Source organism: Schistocerca americana, chromosome 10 (assembly GCF_021461395.2).
Source record: "Schistocerca americana isolate TAMUIC-IGC-003095 chromosome 10, iqSchAmer2.1, whole genome shotgun sequence".
Classification (NCBI taxonomy): Eukaryota; Metazoa; Arthropoda; class Insecta; order Orthoptera; family Acrididae; genus Schistocerca; species Schistocerca americana.
In genome coordinates, this window is record NC_060128.1 from 115451086 (window position 1) to 115473492 (window position 22407).

Consider the following 22407-nt stretch of genomic DNA (forward strand, 5'->3'; position numbering starts at 1 on the left):
TCTCACAGATCTTGTATGCGTTGCTTTGCCGTGCACAGTCTTACACGCCACGCCACGCCACGCCACGCCACGCCACGCCACGCCACGCACTTATCCTACTCTATTGTGCACGCTACATCCAATCTGTGCTTTCTTATAGATCAAGGAATTAACTGTACATGCTGTGCCTGATCGTAGCGTTTACTTTACACCGGGTGGCTACCGTGTATCACTTGCTTTCGTTTCTGTAAGCTCACAGTAGGTTTTAGCCTCTGATTGAAGAATATTGCAGCGTTAGCATGGCTTCCAAAAATAAAAGTAATTTTTTGCTTGTTTTTGGCAATTTTGAACTAGAATGTGTTTAGACTGTGTGTAATATGCCTGTGCAAGTAAGTCGCACCCTATCCTGATCAGTCACTGAAATAAGTAAATGCAAATATTTATTAATAAAAGAAATTATATTTAGTATAGTAGTAACAGAGTCTAGCTCTACAGTAAAAAAATTCGACTTCATTATGCACAGAATGGCCAGCTGTAAAATATAAATAGCAGATATTGTCTTCCTCAGATAACTTTTTTTTAAATTCTTTATTTTACAAAACTTCTTGGAGGAGAATGTTAGCATTTGTTATGTAAGCATCGTATACTTTTTGACTGTAGGCGACTTTAACACAAAAATAAGTATCAGTGGATGTTCGAACTCGTGGAAAAGCCATGTTTAACGTCCATGAGCAAGCAGTAACGGAAACAAAAGAAAAATTCGGAGTAGGTATTAACATTCATGGAGAAGAAGTAAAAACTTTGAGGTTCGGCGATGACATTGTAATTCTGTCAGAGACAGCAAAGGACTTGGAAGAGCAGTTGAACGGAATGGACAGTGTCTTGAAAGGAGGATATAAGATGAACATCAACAAAAGCAAAACGAGGATAATGGAATGTAGTCGAAGTAAGTCGGGTGATGCTGAGGGAATTAGATTAGGAAATGAGACACTTAAAGTAGTAAAGGAGTTTTGCTATTTGTGGAGCAAAATAACTGATGATGGTCGAAGTAGAGAGGATATAAAATGTAGACTGGCAATGGAAAGGAAATCGTTTCTGAAGAAGAGAAATTTGTTAACATCGAGTATAGATTTAAGTGTCAGGAAGTCGTTTCTGAAAGTGTTTGTATGGAGTGTAGCCATGTATGGAAGTGAAACATGGACGATAACCAGTTTGGACAAGAAGAGAATAGTAGCTTTCGAAATGTGGTGCTACAGAAGAATGCTGAAGATAAGGTGAGTAGATCACGTAACTAATGAGGAGGTATTGAATAGGATTGGGGAGAAGAGAAGTTTGTGGCACAACTTGACTAGAAGAAGGGATCGGTTGGTAGGACATGTTTTGAGGCATCAAGGGATCACAAATTTAGCATTGGAGGACAGCGTGGAGGGTAAAAATCGTAGAGGGAGACCAAGAGATCAATACACTAAGTAGATTAAGAAGGATGTAGGTTGCAGTAGGTACTGGGAGATGAAGAAGCTTGCACAGGATAGAGTAGCATGGAGAGCTGCATCAAACCAGTCGCAGGACTGAAGACCACAACAACAACGTCCATGAGAGAACACAGGTTCTGGTAAATACAAACCTGCCCTTTGAAGCGTTTGATGTTATACCTTGTTGACGACCATAGCGAAGGCTAGTTTTATTGGGAATTTTTGTGTTATTTGGAAACGCATGGTTTGACCAGAAGGTGCGAGCTTAATGCGTGGTACGACTACAGTTTCAACGGAGAAAATGAATTTAACAGTGACGAGGTACTCGCGTAAGTGGATTTCCAGTGTGTTACCTCTAATCTCACAACATTCATTGATACCAGATTAGAGTTGCGATTTCAAATTAACGTAACAATAGCATTTTCTTTAAAAGAAGTTGATAAAATGGTAAACCAGACTTATTTAAACAGTTCAAAAATTCTGCAGTGTACAACTGAAGGGTACTTATGTCTTCAAGTTGGACATAATCAGAACCGAGGTAATCATTGCCTCTTCAGGTAGCAAACTGGAAATTACACATGCGTTAACTGCTGTACGGTCGTCATGTTTTAAACGTACAATCGCCGTTGAACAGAACTGCGAAACATTTCGTTAGTTGATTTCGGTGGTATTGAACATGGTGCTAATGACACTATCGTAATTAAAATAACATTGTTTAGGAATTTTGATGCAGACTAATGGTACTGTGGTTGGGAGAAGTTTAACGTATAGTCGCAAATGCAGTACAGTAATGACGAATTAATAGTTAAATAAATTAGGTTATAAAAGTAAACGGTGCTTACCTGTCACGATGAACGTTGACGTAATTCAGCTTATTTGTGCTGTACATAGTGCTTGCATAAAGAAATAAAACAATTCCAACCTCTGTAGAGGTTAACAGTAAAATTAGATTGTCAACAGATGGCACCTTCTACGTTGGATTTATAAAATTGACTTCAAACAGTTTTTTAACGAAAAAAATAACTTTAATTATGTATTTTTTGTCATTAGCAATCAAGCAAATCTTGAAAATGATGCCCCAATCATTAATTTTGGTTAAGAAATACGGAATATATGGCATACCCACAAAAGAGACCACAGTTGAGAAATTATATATACTTCACGCTATCAAATAAGTGACATTCGGTAACGACCTGTACTTTCACATTCAGAAGAGAGAATACAGCAGCTAGAAGAGAGCGAAGAGGAACGGGAAGACTACGATGCCAAAGATGGTACATTCCGAATCAGGAAACACCCCAGAACACGAAATCCTGTGCCATCACCGTCAGCAAGAATTTTCTATGATACGGCTCTGAGACAATAAGTAAAACCCACTAAAGTCGTTTCAGGTGTGCGTCGTCGGAAATCTGCGACTGCTGGGAACCAGTTCTTCGAATACCTAACATTGTCGTCTATACGCTGCCTGTGGCCTTCTTTCCCGACCGGCATCAAGGCTTGTTCAAACCGTTGACACTACTTCCCTACCTCTGGACGCAATATTTACTTCGGTCCACATGCCAACAGAGTTCTACATCTACATCTACATCTATACTCCGCAAGCCACGTGACGGTGTGTGGCGGAGGGTACCTTGAGTACCTCTATCGGTTCTCCCTTCTATTCCAGTCTCGTATTGTTCGTGGAAAGAAGGATTGTCGGTATGCCTCTGTGTGGGCTCTAATCTCTCTGATTTTATCCTCATGGTCTCTTCGCGAGATATACGTAGGAGGGAGCAATATACTGCTTGACTCTTCGGTGAATGTATGTTCTCGAAATTTTGACAAAAGCCCGTACCGAGCTACTGAGCGTCTCTCCTGCAGAGTCTTCCACTGGAGTTTATCCATCATCTCCGTAACGCTTTCGCGATTACTAAGTGATCCTGTAACGAAGCGCGCTGCTCTCCGTTGGATCTTGTCTATATCTTCTATCAACCGTATCTGGTACGGATCCCACACTGCTGAGCAGTATTCAAGCAGTGGGCGAACAAGCGTACTGTAACCTACTTCCTTTGTTTTCGGATTGCATTTCCTTAGGATTCTTCCAATGAATCTCAGTCTGGCATCTGCTTTACCGACGATCAACATTATATGATCATTCCATTTTAAATCACTCCTAATGCGTACTCCCAGATAATTTATGGTATTAACTGCTTCCAGTTGCTGGCCTGCTATTTTGTAGCTAAATGATAAAGGATCTATCTTTCTGTGTATTCGCAGCACATTACACTTGTCTACATTGAGATTCAATTGCCATTCCCTGCACCATGCGTCAATTCGCTGCGTATCCTCCTGCATTTCAGTACAATTTTCCATTGTTACAACCTCTCGATACACCACAGCATCATCTGCAAAAAGCCTCAGTGAACTTCCGATGTCATCCACAAGGTAATTTATGTATATTGTGAATAGCAACGGTCCTATGACACTCCCCTGCGGCACACCTGAAATCACTCTTACTTCGGAAGACTTCTCTCCATTGAGAATGACTTGTTGCGTCCTGTTATCTAGGAACTCCTCAATCCAATCACACAATTGGTCTGATAGTCCATATGCTCTTACTTAGTTCATTAAACGACTGTGGGGAACTGTATTGAACGCCTTGCGGAAGTCAAGAAACACGGCATCTACCTGTGAACCCGTGTCTATGGCCCTCTGAGTCTCGTGGACGAATAGCGCGAGCTGGGTTTCACATGACCGTCTTTTTCGAAACCCATGCTGATTCCTACAGAGTAGATTTCTAGTCTCCAGAAAAGTCATTATACTCGAACACAATACGTGTTCCAAAATTCTACAACTGATCGACGTTAGAGATATAGGTCTATAGTTCTGCACATCTGCTTCACGGTGAATCTGCGTGCAACCCAGACATTTTGTCCAAAGAATCGTAGTATCACGCTGGCTTTATCTTTGGAGTACATGAACAGTTGCCGCTCCATTCCATTCCATTATTGATACTGATCTGTTACCCATCCTGGAACAGAACTGCGTCTGCAGGACTACCGGTACACGAACACTCTTCTGGCAACGAGTCGCCCTTGTTGGGGGGTAGTCTTAACGTTAAACGACATGGGTAACTTACCTTTCAAAGTCCCTACGTATATCGTCAATTCTGCGACTTTTATGCAACCGTGAAAAGAAACCTTTTTTTCTGCGAAACAAAGATACATACTGCACTTAGTACACCACACATAGGTGAAACCCTTAATGTTGGGGTTGAGTTGTTTGGGGGAGGAGACCAAACAGCGAGGTCATCGGTCTCATTGGATTAGGGAAGGACGGGGAAGGAAGTCGGCCGTGCCCTTTCAAAGGAACCATCCCAGCATTCGCCTGGAACGATTTAGCGAAATCACGGGAAACCTAAATCATGATCGCCGGAAGCGTGTTTGAACCGTCGTCCTCCCGAATGTGAGACCAGCGTGCTAACCACTGCGCCACCTAGCTCGGTCCCTTAATGTTGGTCCGAATGGAAAAATGATTCACAGGAAAACGAGAGCTAATGAAAACGTTGATACAATGATTAAAGTACCGGGAGTATGGAACAGAAATATAAAAAATTGCATTTAAATCAATTCTTTGAGTGAACCAATTAATTGAATCAAAATAATGGTCAAAATCGTTTAGAATGATATATAAAAATTGATTACTTTGATGCACCTGAGGAAATCCGAAGCCACAATACAGGGTGATTCAAAAATAATACCACAACTTTAGGAATTTAAAACTCTGCAACGACAAAAGGCAGAGCTAAGCATTATCTGTCGGCGAATTAAGGGAGCTATAAAGTTTCATTTAGTTGTACATTTGTTCGCTTCAGGCGCTGTTGACTAGGCGTCAGCGTCAGTTGATGCTAATATGGCGACCGCTCACCAGAAAGCTTTTTGTGTTATTGAGTACGGCAGAAGTGAATCGACGACAGTTGTTCAGCGTGCATTTCGAACGAAGTATGGTGTTAAACCTACTGATAGGTGGTGTATTAAACGTTGGTATAAACAGTTTACAGAGAATGGGTGTTTGTGCAAAGGGAAAAGTTCTGGACGGCCGAGAACGGGTGATGAAAATGTAGCACGCATCCAGCAAGCATTTGTTCGCATCCCAGGAGATGTTAGAGAATTGGCTGTTCCCTCAGCTCGAACAAGAAGCACAACAATTCATATTTAAGCAGGATGGAGCGCCACCACATTGGCACTTATCTGTCCGTAACTACCTGAACGTCAACTACCCGAGGCGATGGATCGGCCGCCAGGCAGCCCGTGACAGAGCACTTCATCACTGGCCTCCAAGAAGCCCTGATCTTACCCCTGCGATTTTTTCTTATGGGGGTATGTTAAGGATATGATGTTTCGGCCACCTCTCCCAGCCACCATTGATGATTTGAAACGAGAAATAACAGCAGCTACCCAAACTGTTACGCCTGATATGCTACAGAGAGTGTGGAACGAGTTGGAGTATCGGGTTGATATTGCTCGTGTGTCTGGAGGGGGCCATATTGAACATCTGTGAACTTGTTTTTGAGTGAAAAAAAACCTTTTTAAATACTCTTTGTAATGATGTATAACAGAAGGTTATATTATGTTTCTTTCATTAAATACACATTTTTAAAGTTGTGGTATTCTTTTTGAATCACCCTGTATTCTGCATGTGAGGCCCTATCTACTACGCTACGCAACCCCTTGCGACAACAGTACTAATTTAAAGCTATTAGGAGACACACGAAATCCTGAAATTTTTTTCCATTGATTACTCTCAAACGAGGGCCCACCAGGATGAATGGTTGCAGGAAGTGCTATCTGGGATCTTAACCTACATCACCGAATGGATTGTATAAAAAAAATCCATCTCACCGCTGACGACCTCTTCTTGCAAGAGCCAGTTTTCTGCAATCTGGATGTGACAACACTACCTATAGGGCCGCTACTGTATGCATTATATGTAAGTGGTCTAGCGGCTCCGTGAGGCTGTTCGTGAACGATGCAATTGTCTGTAGGAAGACCCATAAGGTATTGATGACTCGTGCAGGGAGTGGTAGCTGACTGTGAGCGCAAGCAAATACAAGGTATCCCTCATAAATAGGGAAAAAGACCCACAACTATTCGATTACACTATTGGCGATACATGACTGAACGCAGTGACTACTGTAAAACACTTTTGGGTAACCATCGGGAGCGACCTAAAGTGGAATGGCCACGTAAATCAAACATTAAGAAAAGCAGATATCAGACCGAAATACATCGAGAGAATCTTTAGGGAATGTAAATTATCTACAAAGTAAGTGTCTTAGAAAATACTGTGACGACCAATTATTGGGTATTGTTCATCAGTGTGGGACATTTGCCAGACTCTACTAATAGAAAAGACAGAAAAGATCGAAGGAAGAGTGCTGCGTTTCGTCACTGATGGTTACTGAGATGAAGAAAATTTAATGCAGACGCTGCAAGACAGGTGTTGTGCATCACGTTCCCGGAAGAAAGAATCGGGAAACACATTACTTCCTCCCACGTACTGAAGCGCTGAAAAGTATTTTGTCATTGCGATGTTATGTTGTCAGAACTAATGGTCGTAATAGACCACAAATTACGCCGCTGTCGTTACATGCCGACCAAACAAGCTATGTGATACAACAACGATAAAAGTATCTATTTCGTCAGCTCTAAAATGTTTTGTACACTACTGCCCATTAAAATTGCCACACCACGAAGTTGACGTGCTACAGACGCGAAATTTAACCGACAGGAAGAAGATGATGTGATATGCAAATGATTAGTTTTTCAGACCATTCACACGAGGTTGACGCCGGTGGTGACACCTACAACGTACTGACATGAGGAAAGTTTCCAACCAATTTCTCATACACAAACAGCAGTTGACCGGCTTTGCCTGGTGAAACGTTGTTGTGATGCCTCGTGTAAGGAGGAGAAATGCGTACCATCACATTTCCGACTTTGATAAGCCTATCGCGATTGCGGTTTATCGTATCGCGACACTGCTGCTCGCGTCGGTCGAGATCCAATGACTGTTAGCAGAATATGGAATCGGTGGGTTCAGGAGGGTAACACGGAACGCCATGCTGGATCCCAACGGCCTCGTACGACCAGCAGTCGAGATGACAGGCATCTGATCCGCATGGATGTAACGGATCGTGCAGCCACGTCTCGGTCCCTGAGTCAACAGATGGGGACGTTTGCAAGACGACAACCATCTGCACGAACAGTTCGACGACGTTTGCAGCAGCACGGACTATCAGCTCGGAGACCGTGGCTGCGGTTACCCTTGACGCTGCATCGCAGACAGGCGCGCCTGCGATGATGTACTCAACGACGAACCTGGGTGCACGAATGGCAAAACGTCGTTTTTTGGGATGAATCCAGGTTCTGTTCACAGCATCATGATGCTAGTTTAAAATATAACTTATTTCATGATAAACTTGTAAGAGAATTTGAAATCTGTTTCCCCAAGAAAGTAGTTAAATCTAATTATAAGAAACTATGCAAAAAACCCTAGGCTTACTATAGGAATAAAAATATCTTTTAACCACAAAAGGGAACTGTATCTAACAACAATGAGTAATGACCCAGAGACATCCAAATATTATTAAAACTACTGTGCTACATTAAGTAAGGTTATTAAAAAGTCCAGAAACATGTGCATCATGTCTGAGATTAACACCACTGATATCAAAATCGAAACAATTTGGAATATTATTGCAAGGGAGACAGGAGAACCAAGAGTACAGGATGAAAGCATCACCATCAAAGCGAATGGAAACTTGATAAACAACAAGCCGGAAGTCGAAAACATTTTGAATAATAATTTTTAAATGTTGTAGAGAAAATATGATCTAAATGTTCATTAGAGGAAGCAAGGCAGTTAATGGAAGAGGCCTTACCCCCACCATTTGACACAATTGAAATTCCACCCACCTCTCCATCTGAAATTAGGAAGATAATAAACTCTCTCAAGAATAAAAGCTCACATGGGATTGATGGCATTTCCACCAGGATAATAAAAGCTTGTTCCCAAGAAATAAGTGGGATTCTTAGCCACATATGTAATAGCTCTCTGAAGTATGCCATTGTTAAACCACCGCATAAAAAAGGGGATACGTCTGATGTCAGAAACTACCGCCTACTCTCTCTTCTGACTGCCTTATCCAAAATTCTTGAAAAAGTAATGTATTGTAGAGTAGCTTCACACCTTTGTAAAAATAAATATACTCTCACTAATGAAATATTAAATTCTCTGAGTAACCGAAAGTCACCCGTTGGGATTTTTTGTGATCTATCAAAGGCTTTTGATTATGTAAATCATGGAATACTTCTAGATAAGCTCAAGTACTGTGGTATAAATGGGAAAGTGCTCAAATGGTTTAAATCATACCTAACTGGAAGAGTGCAGAAAGTTGAAAAAAAAAAACAGTTCACATAATATGCAAAAAACTGGTGATTTCTCAAACTGGGGAAGAATCAAGAATGGGGTGCCGCAAGGTTCGGTCTTGGGTCCTCTGCTGTTCTTAATATATATAAATGACTTGCCATTCTATATTCACGATGATGCGAAGCTGGTACTTTTTGCCGATGATACAAGTATAGCTATCACACCCGACAGACAAGAATTAACTGGTGAAATTGTAAACGATGTTTTTCAGAAAATCATTAAGTGCTTCTCTGCAAATGGGCTCTCATTAAACTTTGACAAAACACAGTATATACAGTTCCACACAGTAAATGGAATGACCCCATTAATAAATATAGACTTCGATCAGAAATCGGTAGCTAAGGTAGAATATTCAAAATTTCTAGGTGTATGCGTTGATGATGGGTTGAACTGGAAAAAACACACTGAGGATCTGCTGAAACGTTTGAGTTCAGCTACTTATGTTATTAGGGTCACTGCAAATTTTGGCGATATACACCTGCGTAAATTAGCTTACCACGCCTATTTTCCTTCTCTGCTTTCGTATGGCATCATATTCTAGGGTAACTCATCTTTGGGTAAAAGAGTGTTCATTGCACAAAAGCGTGTAATCAGAATAATTGCTGGAGCTCATCCAAGATCATTCTGCAGACACTTATTTAAAGAGCTAGAGATCTTCACTGTAGCCTCACAATATATATATATTCACTTATGAAATTTGTTATTAACAATCCGAACGCATCAAAAAATAATAGCAGTGAACATGGCTACAACACTAGGAGAAAGGATGATCTTCACTACTCAAGGTTAAATCTAACTTTGGCTCAGAAGGGGGTAAATTATGCTGCCACAAAAGTCTTTGGTCACTTACCTAATAGCATCAGAAGTCTGACAAATAGCCATATAGCATTTAAAAGGAAATTAAAAGAATTTCTTAATGCCAACTCCTTCAACTCATTAGATGAATTTTTGGATATAGTAAGTGGGTAATTTCCCAAACCCCACAAAAAGAAAAAAAAAATATTGAGTGTCATGTAATATTTTGTCTAATGTAATATCTTGTATAGACACCTTTTATTAACCTGACACGTTCCACATCATTATGAAGTGTCGTATTCAAGATCTATGGAACAACTACTAATCTAATCTAGTCGCATCCTTTGGCGACATCGCGGTGAACGCCACGTAAATCACTCAAATTCATATGATAGGAAGGCCAGTGTAGAATTTGCAAAGAAACATCAAATTTGAAATGCTAGAGATTTGTCAAAGGTATTATGGAACGATGAAAGTAAATTTAATGTTTTTTCTTCTCCTGGTATGCAGTATACAGGGTGGTCCATTGATTGTGACAGGGCCAAATATCTCACGAAATAAGCGTCAAACGAAAAAACTACAAAGAACGAAAATTGTCTAGCTTGAAGGGGGAAACCAAATGGCGCTATGGTTGGCCCGCTAGATGACGCTGCCGTAGGTCGAACGGATATCAACTGGGTTTTTTTAAAAATAGGAACGCCCATTTTTTATTAGACATTCATGTAGTACGTATAGAAATATGAATGTTTCAGTTGGACCACTTTTTTCGCTTTGTGATAGATAGCGCTGTAATCGTCACATGGCTCACAATTTTAGACGAACAGTTGGGAACACGTAGATTTTTTAAATTAAAATATAGAACGTAGGTACGTTTGAACATTTTATTTCGGTTGTTCCAATGTGACACATATACCTTTGTGAACTTATCATTTCTGAGAACGCATGCTGTTACAGCGTGATTACCTGTGAATACCACATTAATGCAATAAACGCTCAAAATGATGTCCGTCAACCTCAATGCATTTGGCATTACGTGTAACGACATTCCTCTCAACAGCGAGTAGTTCGCCTTCCGTAATGTACGCACATGCATTGACAATGCGCTGACGCTTGTTGTCAGGCGTTCTCGGTGTATCACGATAGCAAATATCCTTCAACGTTCCCCACAGAAAGAAATACGGGGACATGAGATCCAGTGAACGTGCTTCGTCGACTAATCCACCTGTCATGAAATATACTATTCAACACTGCTTCAACCGCATGCGAGGTATGTGCCCGACATCCATCATGTTGGAAGTACATCGACATTCTGTCATGCTGTGAAACATTTTGTAGTAACATCGGTAGAACATTACGCAGGAAATCAGCATACATTGCACTAATTATATTGCAATCGAAAGCACCATACATTAAACCGCCAAGGTCGCTGATGTTCCACTTGTCGCAGTCATCGTGGATTTTCAGTTGCACAATACTGCATATTATGCTGGTTTACGTTACCGCTGTTGGTTAATGTCGCTTCGTCGCTAAATAGAACGCCTGCAGAAAATCTGTCATCGTCCAGCAATTTCTCTTGTGTCCAGTGACAGAACTGTACACGACGTTCAAAGTCGTCGCCATGCAATTCCTGGCGCATAGAAATATGGTATGGGTGCAATCGATGTTGATGTAGCATTCTAAACACCGACGTTTTTGTGATTCCCGATTCTCGCGCAATTTGTCTGCTACTGATGTGCAGATTAGCCGTGACAGCAGCTAAAACACCTACTTGGGCATCTTCATTTGTTGCAGGTGGTGGTTGACGTTTCACATGTGGCTGAACACTTCCTGTTCCCTTAAATAACGTAACTATCCGCCGAACGGTCCGGACACTTGGATGTCGTCGTTCAGGATACCGAGCAGCATACATAGCAGACGCCCGTTGGGCATTTTGATCACAATAACCATACATCAACACGATATCGACTTTTTCCGCAATTGGTAATCGGTCCATTTTAACACGGGTAATGTATCACGAAGCAAATACCATCCGCACTGGAGGAATGTTAAGTGATACCACGTACTTAGCTGTGACTATTATAGCGCCATCTATCACAAACCGGAAAAAATGGTCCAACTAAAACACTCATATTTCTTTACGTACTGCACGAATATGTAATAAAAATGGAGTTTCCGATTAAAAAAAAAAAAAAAACGCAGTTGACATCCGTTTGACCTATGGCAACGCCATCTAGCGGGCCAACCATAGCGCCCTCTGGTTTCCCCCTTCAATTTAGACGAGTATCGTTATTTGTAGTTTTATCGTTTGTTGCTTATTTCGTGAGATATTTGGTCCGGTTACTATCAATTGACCCCCGGGATACATCGATCAAAAGTCCAAAGGGACAACAAAATGTACCAGGCACGGAGCATTGAGCATGGTTGTAGCAGCGTCATGGGGTGAGGATGTTTTTCTAGATGTGAAGTCTAGTCTAGACAGAAGGCAAAATCGATAGTTTACTGTACAGTGACATTCTATAAGAGAATATGGTCCTACAAGGGAATAACAATATGCCACAAAATTGGCTATTACAGAGGGACAACGATTCAAAACACACTCCTGGCCATTTAAAAAAAAATTGTTTTCAGACAAAGAAAAAACAAAGTTTTGGAGTCGCCAATCCGGAGTCCGCATCTAAATCCAATTGAACATCTCAGGTATGCATTGGATCGACGTGTTCGTCATAGAAGCTACTCGAACAAGGATCAGTTTCTTACTGTCTTGCCGGACTAATTCTCAGAACTCTCACTTGACGTGTTACAACAGCCTGTGGATTCAATGTCAAAAACATGTGCAGCTACGATCTAATCCCATACTGATTCATTCTTCAAATTCGAAAATAGTTTTGTTTTATTCTTATATATTACGCACACAAATTACTTTTGACACAAAAGAATTATTACTTATCTTCTGATGTAAAATAACTTTGTTTAACTAAGTATAGTTTTTCACTAGGTGGATTATACGAGAGTCGTCCGAAAAGTAAGTTTCATTTCTATTTCTATCCGCGGCAGCGCTAGGATCGCAGTTTCGAGCATGCGCGGCTGTTACTCTGACTCAAGGAGAAGACATGTACGCCAGTTTCAGATCTTTGCTGCCGACGTGTGCTTTGTAGCGCTTATTTATAATGTCAGCCGTAATTGAAAATGCCGCCACGTGTGAAATCAGATCTGTGATTCGTTTTCTAAATGCAAAGAAAGTTAAACCAAAGGAAATTCATCGGCAAATCTGCGAGGTTTCCGGACAAAATGCCATGAGTGATTCAGTGGTTAGAAGATAGGTCAGACTGGTCAATGAAGGACGTGATCAAGTGCACGATGAAGAGCGAAGTGGACACCAGTCTGTGGTTACTGATGAACTGGTTCACCAAATTGAAGAGAAGATTAAGCACAACCGTAAGTTTACACTTAGTGCCCTTCGTATGAAAGTTCCGCAAATCTCACGATCACTAATTCACGAAATTGTTACTGAAAATCTGTAATTTCGAAGACTTTGCTCATGTTGGGTACCCAAAATGTTTCCTGAACAACACAAAAAAATGTGAATGGGCAGTGCACTTCAGTTTTTGACACGCTACAGTGAAGAGGGCGATGATTTTCTTTCTCGAATTGTCACGGGGATGAAACTTGGGTATCGTACGACACCCCTCAAACAAAACGGCAATCAGTGGAATGGAGGCATCCTTCAGCCCCAGCGAAGGTTAAGCCTAAGCAAATCTTGACACCTCGAAAAGTCATGTGCACCATTTTTTGGGACAGAAAAGGCATATTGCTGATTGATCTCTTACCACGAGGCCAAACAAACAATGTAGATGGTTACTGCGAGACCATTAAGAACCTGCGCCGCGCGATGCAGAACAAGCTCCGAGGATTACTGTCAAAAGGTGGTGTTTTTTCCACGATAACGCCCGACTTCACACGGCGAATGTGACCAAACAACTCTTAGGGGAATTTCACTGGGACCTCGCTCCTAGCGACTTTCAGCTCTTCTTACACCTAAAATCTCTCGTTGGTGGTCAGCACTTCAACGATGATGACGAGCTGAAAAAACATGTTACACAGGCGGCAACCTTCTATGAAGAAGGCGCACAAAAACTTGTGTCACGCTGTGACAAATTCCTACAAAATTTCGGATGCTATGTAGAAAAGTAATTTAACAGTTGTAGATTTTTGTACAGTAAATATTTTTTCTGTTTTTGTACACGTTTGTTTTATATAACCAAACCGAACTTACTTTGTGGACATACCTCGTAATTACATACTTTTCAAGTATCCACTGGCAGTTCATCATATTAGACATTTGTCATTATGTAATAGTAACAAATGGTTTCTACAGACGTGATGTTTGCGTACAGAAAACAAATGATTTCAATTTCAGAACAACTGGATGATTTATTGAAGATAAAGAGCTTCACAGCTGACCAAGTCAGTGACGCTTGGTCCACCTCTGGTCATATGCAAGCAGTTATTCAGCTTGGAATTGATTCCATAGAGGAATTTTTAGATATAAATTAAGACAAAGAAAAAGAAAAAAACAAAACAAAAATATAAAAAAATTAAAATATAAAAAAATAAAAAATTAAGAAAAAACACAAAAAAATAAAGTTGTTATATTAACTTAAGTATGTTGTTAAATTAACCTAATTATGTCATGTATTGGAAAATTCGACTCGTTCCACATCATTACGAAATATCGTATTCATGATCCATGGAACTAGTATTAATCTAATCTAATCTAAACCTCCTGAGGGATATCGAGCAAATTATGTCCAACTGGCGTGTTAGATCGTGAAAAATCCCGAGCTGTTTGGTGGGCCCTGCCCATAATGCTCCAAACGTACGCCATTGGGGCGAGATCCGACAACGTTTCTGGCCAAGCTAGAGTTTGGTAAGCAAGAAGAAGAAGAAGAGAAAAAAAAAAAAAAAAAAAAGGTTCAAGTGGCTCTGAGCACTATGGGACTTAACTTCTGAGGTCATCAGTCCCCTAGAACTTTTTTTTATTTTTTTATTTATTTTTTTTTTTTGAAAAAAAAAATTCTTTATTCTCAATATTCTTATATCATACAAACAACCCACCACCTTATACAATTAGTGGGTCCTATTTGATACATTTGTATTTTATATTAGTACTACAGCTAACACAATTTGTTACTTTTCTGTTGCTCACACTATGGGCACTTCTGTCTATCTTCCTACATTGTTTTATTCTACTTATGCTAAGCTACTTCTACCTGCAGCGTTTACATTTGTGCCAGAATAGTATAAACCTACATTGTTGGCCCTGTTCACCGAGCTAATCCCGGTGAACGTGCCCCTGGCACCGGGCTGGCCGGAGTTACGATACGCTGCAGTACTATACTGATGGTTTCTATCCTAGCTTATCCTACGTCTACTCTATCTTAACCTAGTGTCAAAGTTAGTGAGTGTCTCAAATCGGTAGTTGGGCGCACCCCACCTCCTAATCCTAGGCATGGCGGATTCCAGCCGTGAAGCGGCTGGCCAAGTCCTCGCCTCGGCGGAACAGGTCAGGTGCGCGGAGTCTAATTTGGGAATAGTTAGATCTTAATTGTTGTTCCTTAAATAGTCCCTTATCACTTTGAGTGATATTTCGTTGGATAATTTATTCAGGATTGTAAAGTGGTCCTCATGCCTGAGCAGGTGATACGTGTCATGGTTTGGTAATTACTGACGAAGTTGCGCGGCTACATCGTCGAAGAGGTGGCACTCATACACCACGTGTTCCGGGGTGCCTGGTGTGGCCCCACAGTCACACGCTGGTGTCGCCTGTTTCCCGAACCGGCATAGATATGCCGGGTAGGGTCCATGACCTGTAAGGAAGTGCAGCAGTCCTCGTGATGGTGTGAAGTGTTTTAGTTGTAACCTTTCCCTAATATTGGGCAGCAGTTCATGTGTTCGCCGACCGGTTTCCTCGTTATCCCATTGTTCTTGCCAAAGTTCTTCCCCCCTTCGTTTGATTTCAATTTTGTTCCCCACGTATATCCCCATCAAGTCAACTACTTTGTCCCTGTTTCCCTTTTTTATCCAGTACCATGCTGCCTGTTCCCGGATTTTAATGTCGAGCGGGCAGAGCCCCATCAGTACTGTTAGGGCTCCTCCAGGTGTAGTTCTGTATGCTCCCACTGATCTTAGTAACATGCTCCGCTGCACTCTTCTCACAGCCATGGCAGGCATAACCCTCGTGAGTCTGTGGGCCCAGATTCCTGATCCATATCCTACAATTGAAGTCAATATGCTATTATGGTATAATTTGATTAGTTCTGGTGGTAAGTGGAATCGCTTATGTCCAATTGCAATGAGATGATTTAATGTTTCCAAAGATTTTTGTGTGACGGTATCTATGTGTGATGCATATGTCCACCTCTCATCGACTACTACGCCCAGGTATCGCGCTTCATGGCGTCGAAGAACTGGTGAGCCGTCTATCCTCACAGTTGGATTTCTAACTAGTTGTCCTTTTAGGAGTAGATATGTAGATTTTGTTGGAGAAATCTTCATTTTGGACAGGTGGCACCATGTACTTAGGATTGTTATGGCCCTTTCAATTTTCGGCTCTAAGTCTTCGCGGCTACGGCCACCAACCAGCAGAAGGAGGTCGTCCGCGTAGGCTATGCCCTCTAGCACATCGTCGCTGTTCTGAAGGTTGTCCAAAAGAGGTTCCATATTAACATCCCAAAAGAGTGGCCCCAGGACTGACCCCTGTGGACACCCCTTGGTGATCTTTTTGCTTACTCTTCCGCTAGGGGACGATAGCCAGACCTCCCTATTCTCACAATAGCTCCTGAGACAGCCATATAGCGACGCTGGGCACTCCTTCTCTCGCAATCGAGAGAAGAGCGAGGGCCACCACAGGTTGTCAAAGGCGCCACTGATATCCACCATGATGCCGACCACGTATTTGTGCGGGGTAGAGGCGCAGACATCCGCAGCCAGGGCGATGGCGTCAGACGCCGATCTCCCGGTCCTGAAACCGAATTGTCTGTTACTCATCCCGCACAAAACTCGATGTGCTGCCAGTCTGTCTGCCAGCAACCTCTCAAAAAGTTTCCCCAGTGTGTCTAATAGACATATGGGCCTGTAGGATTTGGGTTCTCGTGGATCTTTGTCTCGACTTTTCTTGATTATTACAACTGTAGCCCTTTTCCATATTTGGGGGAATTTCCCGAGCCGCAGACACTCGTTGTACAACTTTGTGAGAGGTGCCACCAATTGGGGAGCCAGGAATTGCACCACCTCTGCGGTGATGCCGTCTGGGCCTGGAGCCTTGCCTCTTTTAAGGGCTTTTATTTGTGTAGCTACTTCTTCCTCGGAGAAGGGATATACCATATTGTTGTTTCGGTATTCCTCTAGATCTTGTCTCCGAATCTGCTGTTGTGCCTCAGAGTCATCATTTTCGCCATCGTCAGGCAGCAGGACACGGAGGAGGACCTCAGCAGTCTCCTGCCAGGTTTCCGTCATCCTGCCCTGATCCCTGACGGTGGACAACACCATGGGTGACCTGATCTTTTCCCGCACTAACTTGTATGGTACACCCCATGGGTCTGTAGCTAGTTGTGTTTGTACATATTTTTCCCAGCTCTGTAGCCTCACTGCTTTAAGCTCTTGCTGGAAGTACTCCTTAGCCTCTCTATATCTCAGCAGCCAACGTTGCTTTTCTTCCCAGACGACACTCCGCTGGTAGTACCTCCTGGCTCTCCTGACCGACTGGCGCATCTGTCCCAGCTCGGTTGACCATGGTGACGGAGAGGCCGCTACGGCTCTCCTCCTGGTTGGTACAGCGGCCTTTACCGCCCTTACGACTGCTTTCACCAGCTCCTCTGCGTATCCTTCGACATTTTCGTCACCGTCGGGCAATGTCGGTATTTCACACTCCCTCGCCAGGCGATCCCAGTCAGCTCTGTTGTAGTTTAGCTGTGTCTCCCACCCCATGTCCCAGCGGCATTCTTCGTCTCCCAATGAGAATGTGATGAGATTGTGGTCACTGGTTGTTACCCGGTCCCAGACCATCCAGTTTGTTACTCTGGTGGCGAGATTGGGCGTGACCAATGTAACGTCAATGTTAGTGCCCTCGCCCCCACCTCCTGCGTAGGTGGGCGGGTTTCCTTGCTTATTGGCGACCATTAGCTGTAGCGCCGTGATGGTCTCTTCAGCCTTTTCTCCTCGGTCATCTCGTGTGCCGCTGAACCACAGGGGGGACTTGGCATTTATGTCTGCTGTAATAACACATCGACGTCCCCGCAACGCCGTGGTTACTTGTGTAAGCTTGTCTAGGAATTCATCTATTGTCCGGCCGTACTGGAAATACATGTTTATGATATATAGTACTCCAGCTGGTGTTTGTAGTTCCACGACGTTGCAGTGATCGTCGGAAAACTGGGAGAGAACTGTGGCTCTTAGCGCTTTATTGATGATCATTATAGCTGCTCTGGGTTCTGCTCCGCTGTGAATGACTTGCCAGCTTGCTGCCGCAAATGGGATTCGCCCAGCCAGGGAGTATGGTTCCTGCAAACAGAGCACATCCAGACTCCTCTCCTCCACGACTCTGCGGAGTTCCTGCATGACTAATTTGCTGTTATGTGAGTTAATCTGTCCTACGTTTAAATGGGTCTCGTGCATAATATGTTCTAATATGCGATTCGGGCCAGTTCTTGTTCCAGTCGTGGGCTATTCTTCCATTTGTTATGACAGATTGACTGTAAAGTTCATCTAGATCGAATTTCTCATTTCGTCTATCAAATACTTTTTTGATCAGGTCACGCAGGGCTCCAAAGTCGGTGGGGAGATTCATTGTCTTCAGCTGTATTCTGTCGACAGCCTCCATCACCGAGAAGGTGACGTCTCTGCCGTATTCATGACCGACACGTACCACGTGCCTCAGGGCTGTGGTGAGGACCGCCGGCTCCTCCAGGCGTGCTAATTGTAGTGCGTGTTCTAGGTTGGGGTATACCCTATTGGGATCTACGCCCAAACCTTTTTGTATGCCAGAGTTGGTAGAGGAAAATGTACTGTTTATTATGTTGACTTGTATGTCTTGTTTCTCTGGTACTTTCGTCTGTGGTTTTGCCACAGGATGCCCTTTTGGTCGTTCTAGCTCTGTAAGCGACCCTAGTCCCCGTCTTAGGGGAGAGGCAGCACCAATGTAACCACAGGGGTCCGTTTGTACACCAGCATCTTTTGTATCTACTTTCATGATTCGGATATTGGTAACTCCTTGTAAGAACTCCCTAAATCTGCTGGCCCTTAGTGCACCCCTCACCCTTTTACTCGGAGACTTTCTCTTAGGCTTCCTGCCGCCTGATATGGACTCAGCCATAATCAGTTCTCGAGATAAGTCTTTGTTCTAATAACCTATATGTGGGGCAATTTCTTCCCGTGGCATTACAGTTCTTTTTTCCTCGTCTTGTACAAGGGATACATATCCCTGTTTTGCCACAGGTTTTCCTGGTGTGATCTTCTGCACCACACCTGGAGCAAGCCGGCTTTCGATCACAGTGTTTGTGAACATGATCGAGGTCTCCGCAATTATGACATCGGGGAACTACAAGGTAGTCCCTAACGTTTATCGAATGGAACCCCATGTAGATTCTGCCCATAGTAGTGAGCTTACGCCACATATTCCCCGAAACTTCAGCTACATGGTGTACAACATCGCGCTCTCTGGGTCCAGTTCTAAAGCGTAATTTGAACTCTTTTTTGAAATTGTCCAGACTCATGTTCTCAAAATTTTGTTGATTTATTGTCTCATAGATGTCGTTCTCGTTTATTGCAGTGGGCACGTCGTATAGGATTACTAAGGGATTCCGCTTTTTGGGCGGTTCACACTTGACAACCTTTTTGAGTTTCCCTAGAACTTAGAACTACTTGAACCTAACTAACCTAAGGACATCACACACATCCATGCCCGAGGCAGGATTCAAACCTGCGACTGTAGCGGTCTCGCGGTTCCAGACTGTAGCGCCTAGAACCGCACGGCCACTCCGGCCAGCCAGAGAGAATCTCCTTTGTAGCTGTGATTTTTCATTAGTGTACAGTAAAACAGTTGTGGCATGCATGTACATTAGCACCAAGTATTTCGCAGCCGCGCTTGCAATTAATTGGATATTATTTTCAGTGCTATGTTAATGTGTTTTCTTAGTTTGCTCTTCAAATTGTGCTTTTCTGTGTTACCGTTTGAAATACTTTGGCAATTACGGCGTGTGAAAAACGTAACACTAGGCTGCAAAGTAAATTGAGAAATGACAGTGGAGACGAGAGTAGTGTGTTAGCGCCACCGTGTAATGAATTGAGAAATATTCAAAATAGTAATTTGGTAATTATGGATAGGGAAATGGACCAGGTAATAAATAATGGTGTAAACAGTGAAACAGCTAGTGAACAGGGTAGTATTGTCGATCGATCGGTCCGCAACAGGTCGCCCCAGGAATCCGAAATGACAGTACACAATCTTGCTAATACTGTAGATTCAGGTTTGGCGTCATTACCCGTCTCTCAGTCAAGTCAAGACACATTTTCTGCTTTTCAAAATGCGAATGTTGACGGTGCAAATGCACTGCCGAAAAGTACAGAGGAACATGTTTCAGACACCACTGCATTTTTATTACAATTAATGCAACAAATGGGACAACAGCTTCAAATGTTAGACTCAACGCTTGAACAAACACGCAAAGATTTAACTGCTGAGTTACGTAACATCGAATGTGAATGTCAAAAAGACTGTAATGACGCAAAAACACAAATTTGTGAGCATTTTCAACCTGTTTTTTCGCGGCATGAAAATGCTTTACAGAATCAATAAGCAGCTATAAAATCACTGCAAACTATTGTTCATGAAAGTCAGGACACCTTGCGGGCTAAAATTGACTCAGTTGCGTCTACCGCTTCGGTTACGCAACTTGCAACTGCAATAATTTGTGTGTCTGTAAATACGCATCACGTTTAATGATACCCGTCCGATTCGTGTAATTCCTTGTAAGTAGGCTGTTTAGGTTTTTATATTGGTAACGCCACGTAGCGCTCTGTATGAAAATCACTGACTGTGCTGTGTACTGTCTGTGGCTTGTTGGCATTTTTGGAATATTCGCTATTGTAGTGTTGGGCAGTTAGATGTGAACAGCGCGTAGCGTTTGGCAGTTGGAGGTGAGCTGCCAGCAATGGTGGATATGGGGAGAGAGATGGCGGAATTTTGAGAGCGGACGATCTGGACGTGTGTCCATCAGAGACAGTACATTTGTAAGACTGGATGTCATGAACTGACATATATATTATGACTTTTGAACACTATTAAGGTAAATACATTGTTTGTTCTTTATCAAAATCTTTCATTTGCTAACTATGCCTATCAGTAGTTAGTGACTTCAGTAGTTAGAATCTTTTATTTAGTTGGCAGTATTGGCGCTCGCTGTATTGCAGTAGTTCGAGTAACGAAGATTTTTGTGAGGTAAGAATTCATGAAAGGTGTAAGTTATTGTTAGTCAGGGCCATTCAGTTGTAGGGATTATTGAAAGTCAGATTGCGTTGCGCTAAAAATATTGTGTGTCAGTTTAGTGTTGATCAGAATAAGTAAAGAGCGTAATGTCTGAGTACGTTCTGTTCTGCTCAGCTGTTTGAAAATCAAATAACGTAAGGGATTTATCAGCACAGCAATTTATTAATTTTTCTAAGGGGACGTATCATCCTTTGTGGTGCGGCGGTTTTTGTCTGAGAGTGTACTTTTGAGCGCTTCTGTACCTCTCGTGAAATGATGTGGAGTATGCTTGTCTGAAAGTGTTCTAGCTCTATGGACTACACATTTCTTAGCAGATGAAGGAGACCCCTGGGTTGATGGTCGAAACCTTGTGCACAAAATCGGAACAAAAACTCAGCTGATCACCAGGAAGCACTCCGTTGATCAGTCACTCTCAAAAAACCTGTGCGATCACATAAACGAAGTGCAGCATCAGAAAATTGTAGCGAAATGCAGGAAGATCTGCAGCGGATAGGCACTTGGTGCAGGGAGTGGCAACTGACCCTTAACGTAGACAAATGTAATGTATTGCGAATACATAGAAAGAAGGATCCTTTATTGTATGATTATATGATAGCGGAACACACACTGGTAGCAGTTACTTCTGTAAAATATCTGGGAGTATGCTTGCGGAACGATTTGAAGTGGAATGATCATATAAAATTAATTGTTGGTAAGGCAGGTACCAGGCTGAGATTCATTGGGAGAGTCCTTAGAAAATGTAGTCCATCAACAAAGGAGGTGGCTTACAAAACACTCGTTCGACCTATACTTGAGTATTGCTCATCAGTGTGGGATCCGTACCAGATCGGGTTGACGGAGGAGATAGAGAAGATCCAAAGAAGAGCTGCGCGTTTCGTCACAGGGTTATTTGGTAAGCGTGATAGCGTTACGGAGATGTTTAGCAAACTCAAGTGGCAGACTCTGCAAGACAGGTGTTCTGCATCGCGGTGTAGCTTGCTCGCCAGGTTTCGAGAGGGTGCGTTTCTGGATGAGGTATCGAATATATTGCTTCCCCGTACTTATACCTCCCGAGGAGATCACGAATGTAAAATTAGAGGGATTAGAGCGCGCACGGAGGCTTTCCCGCGAACCATACGCGACTGGAACAGGAAAGGGAGGTAATGACAG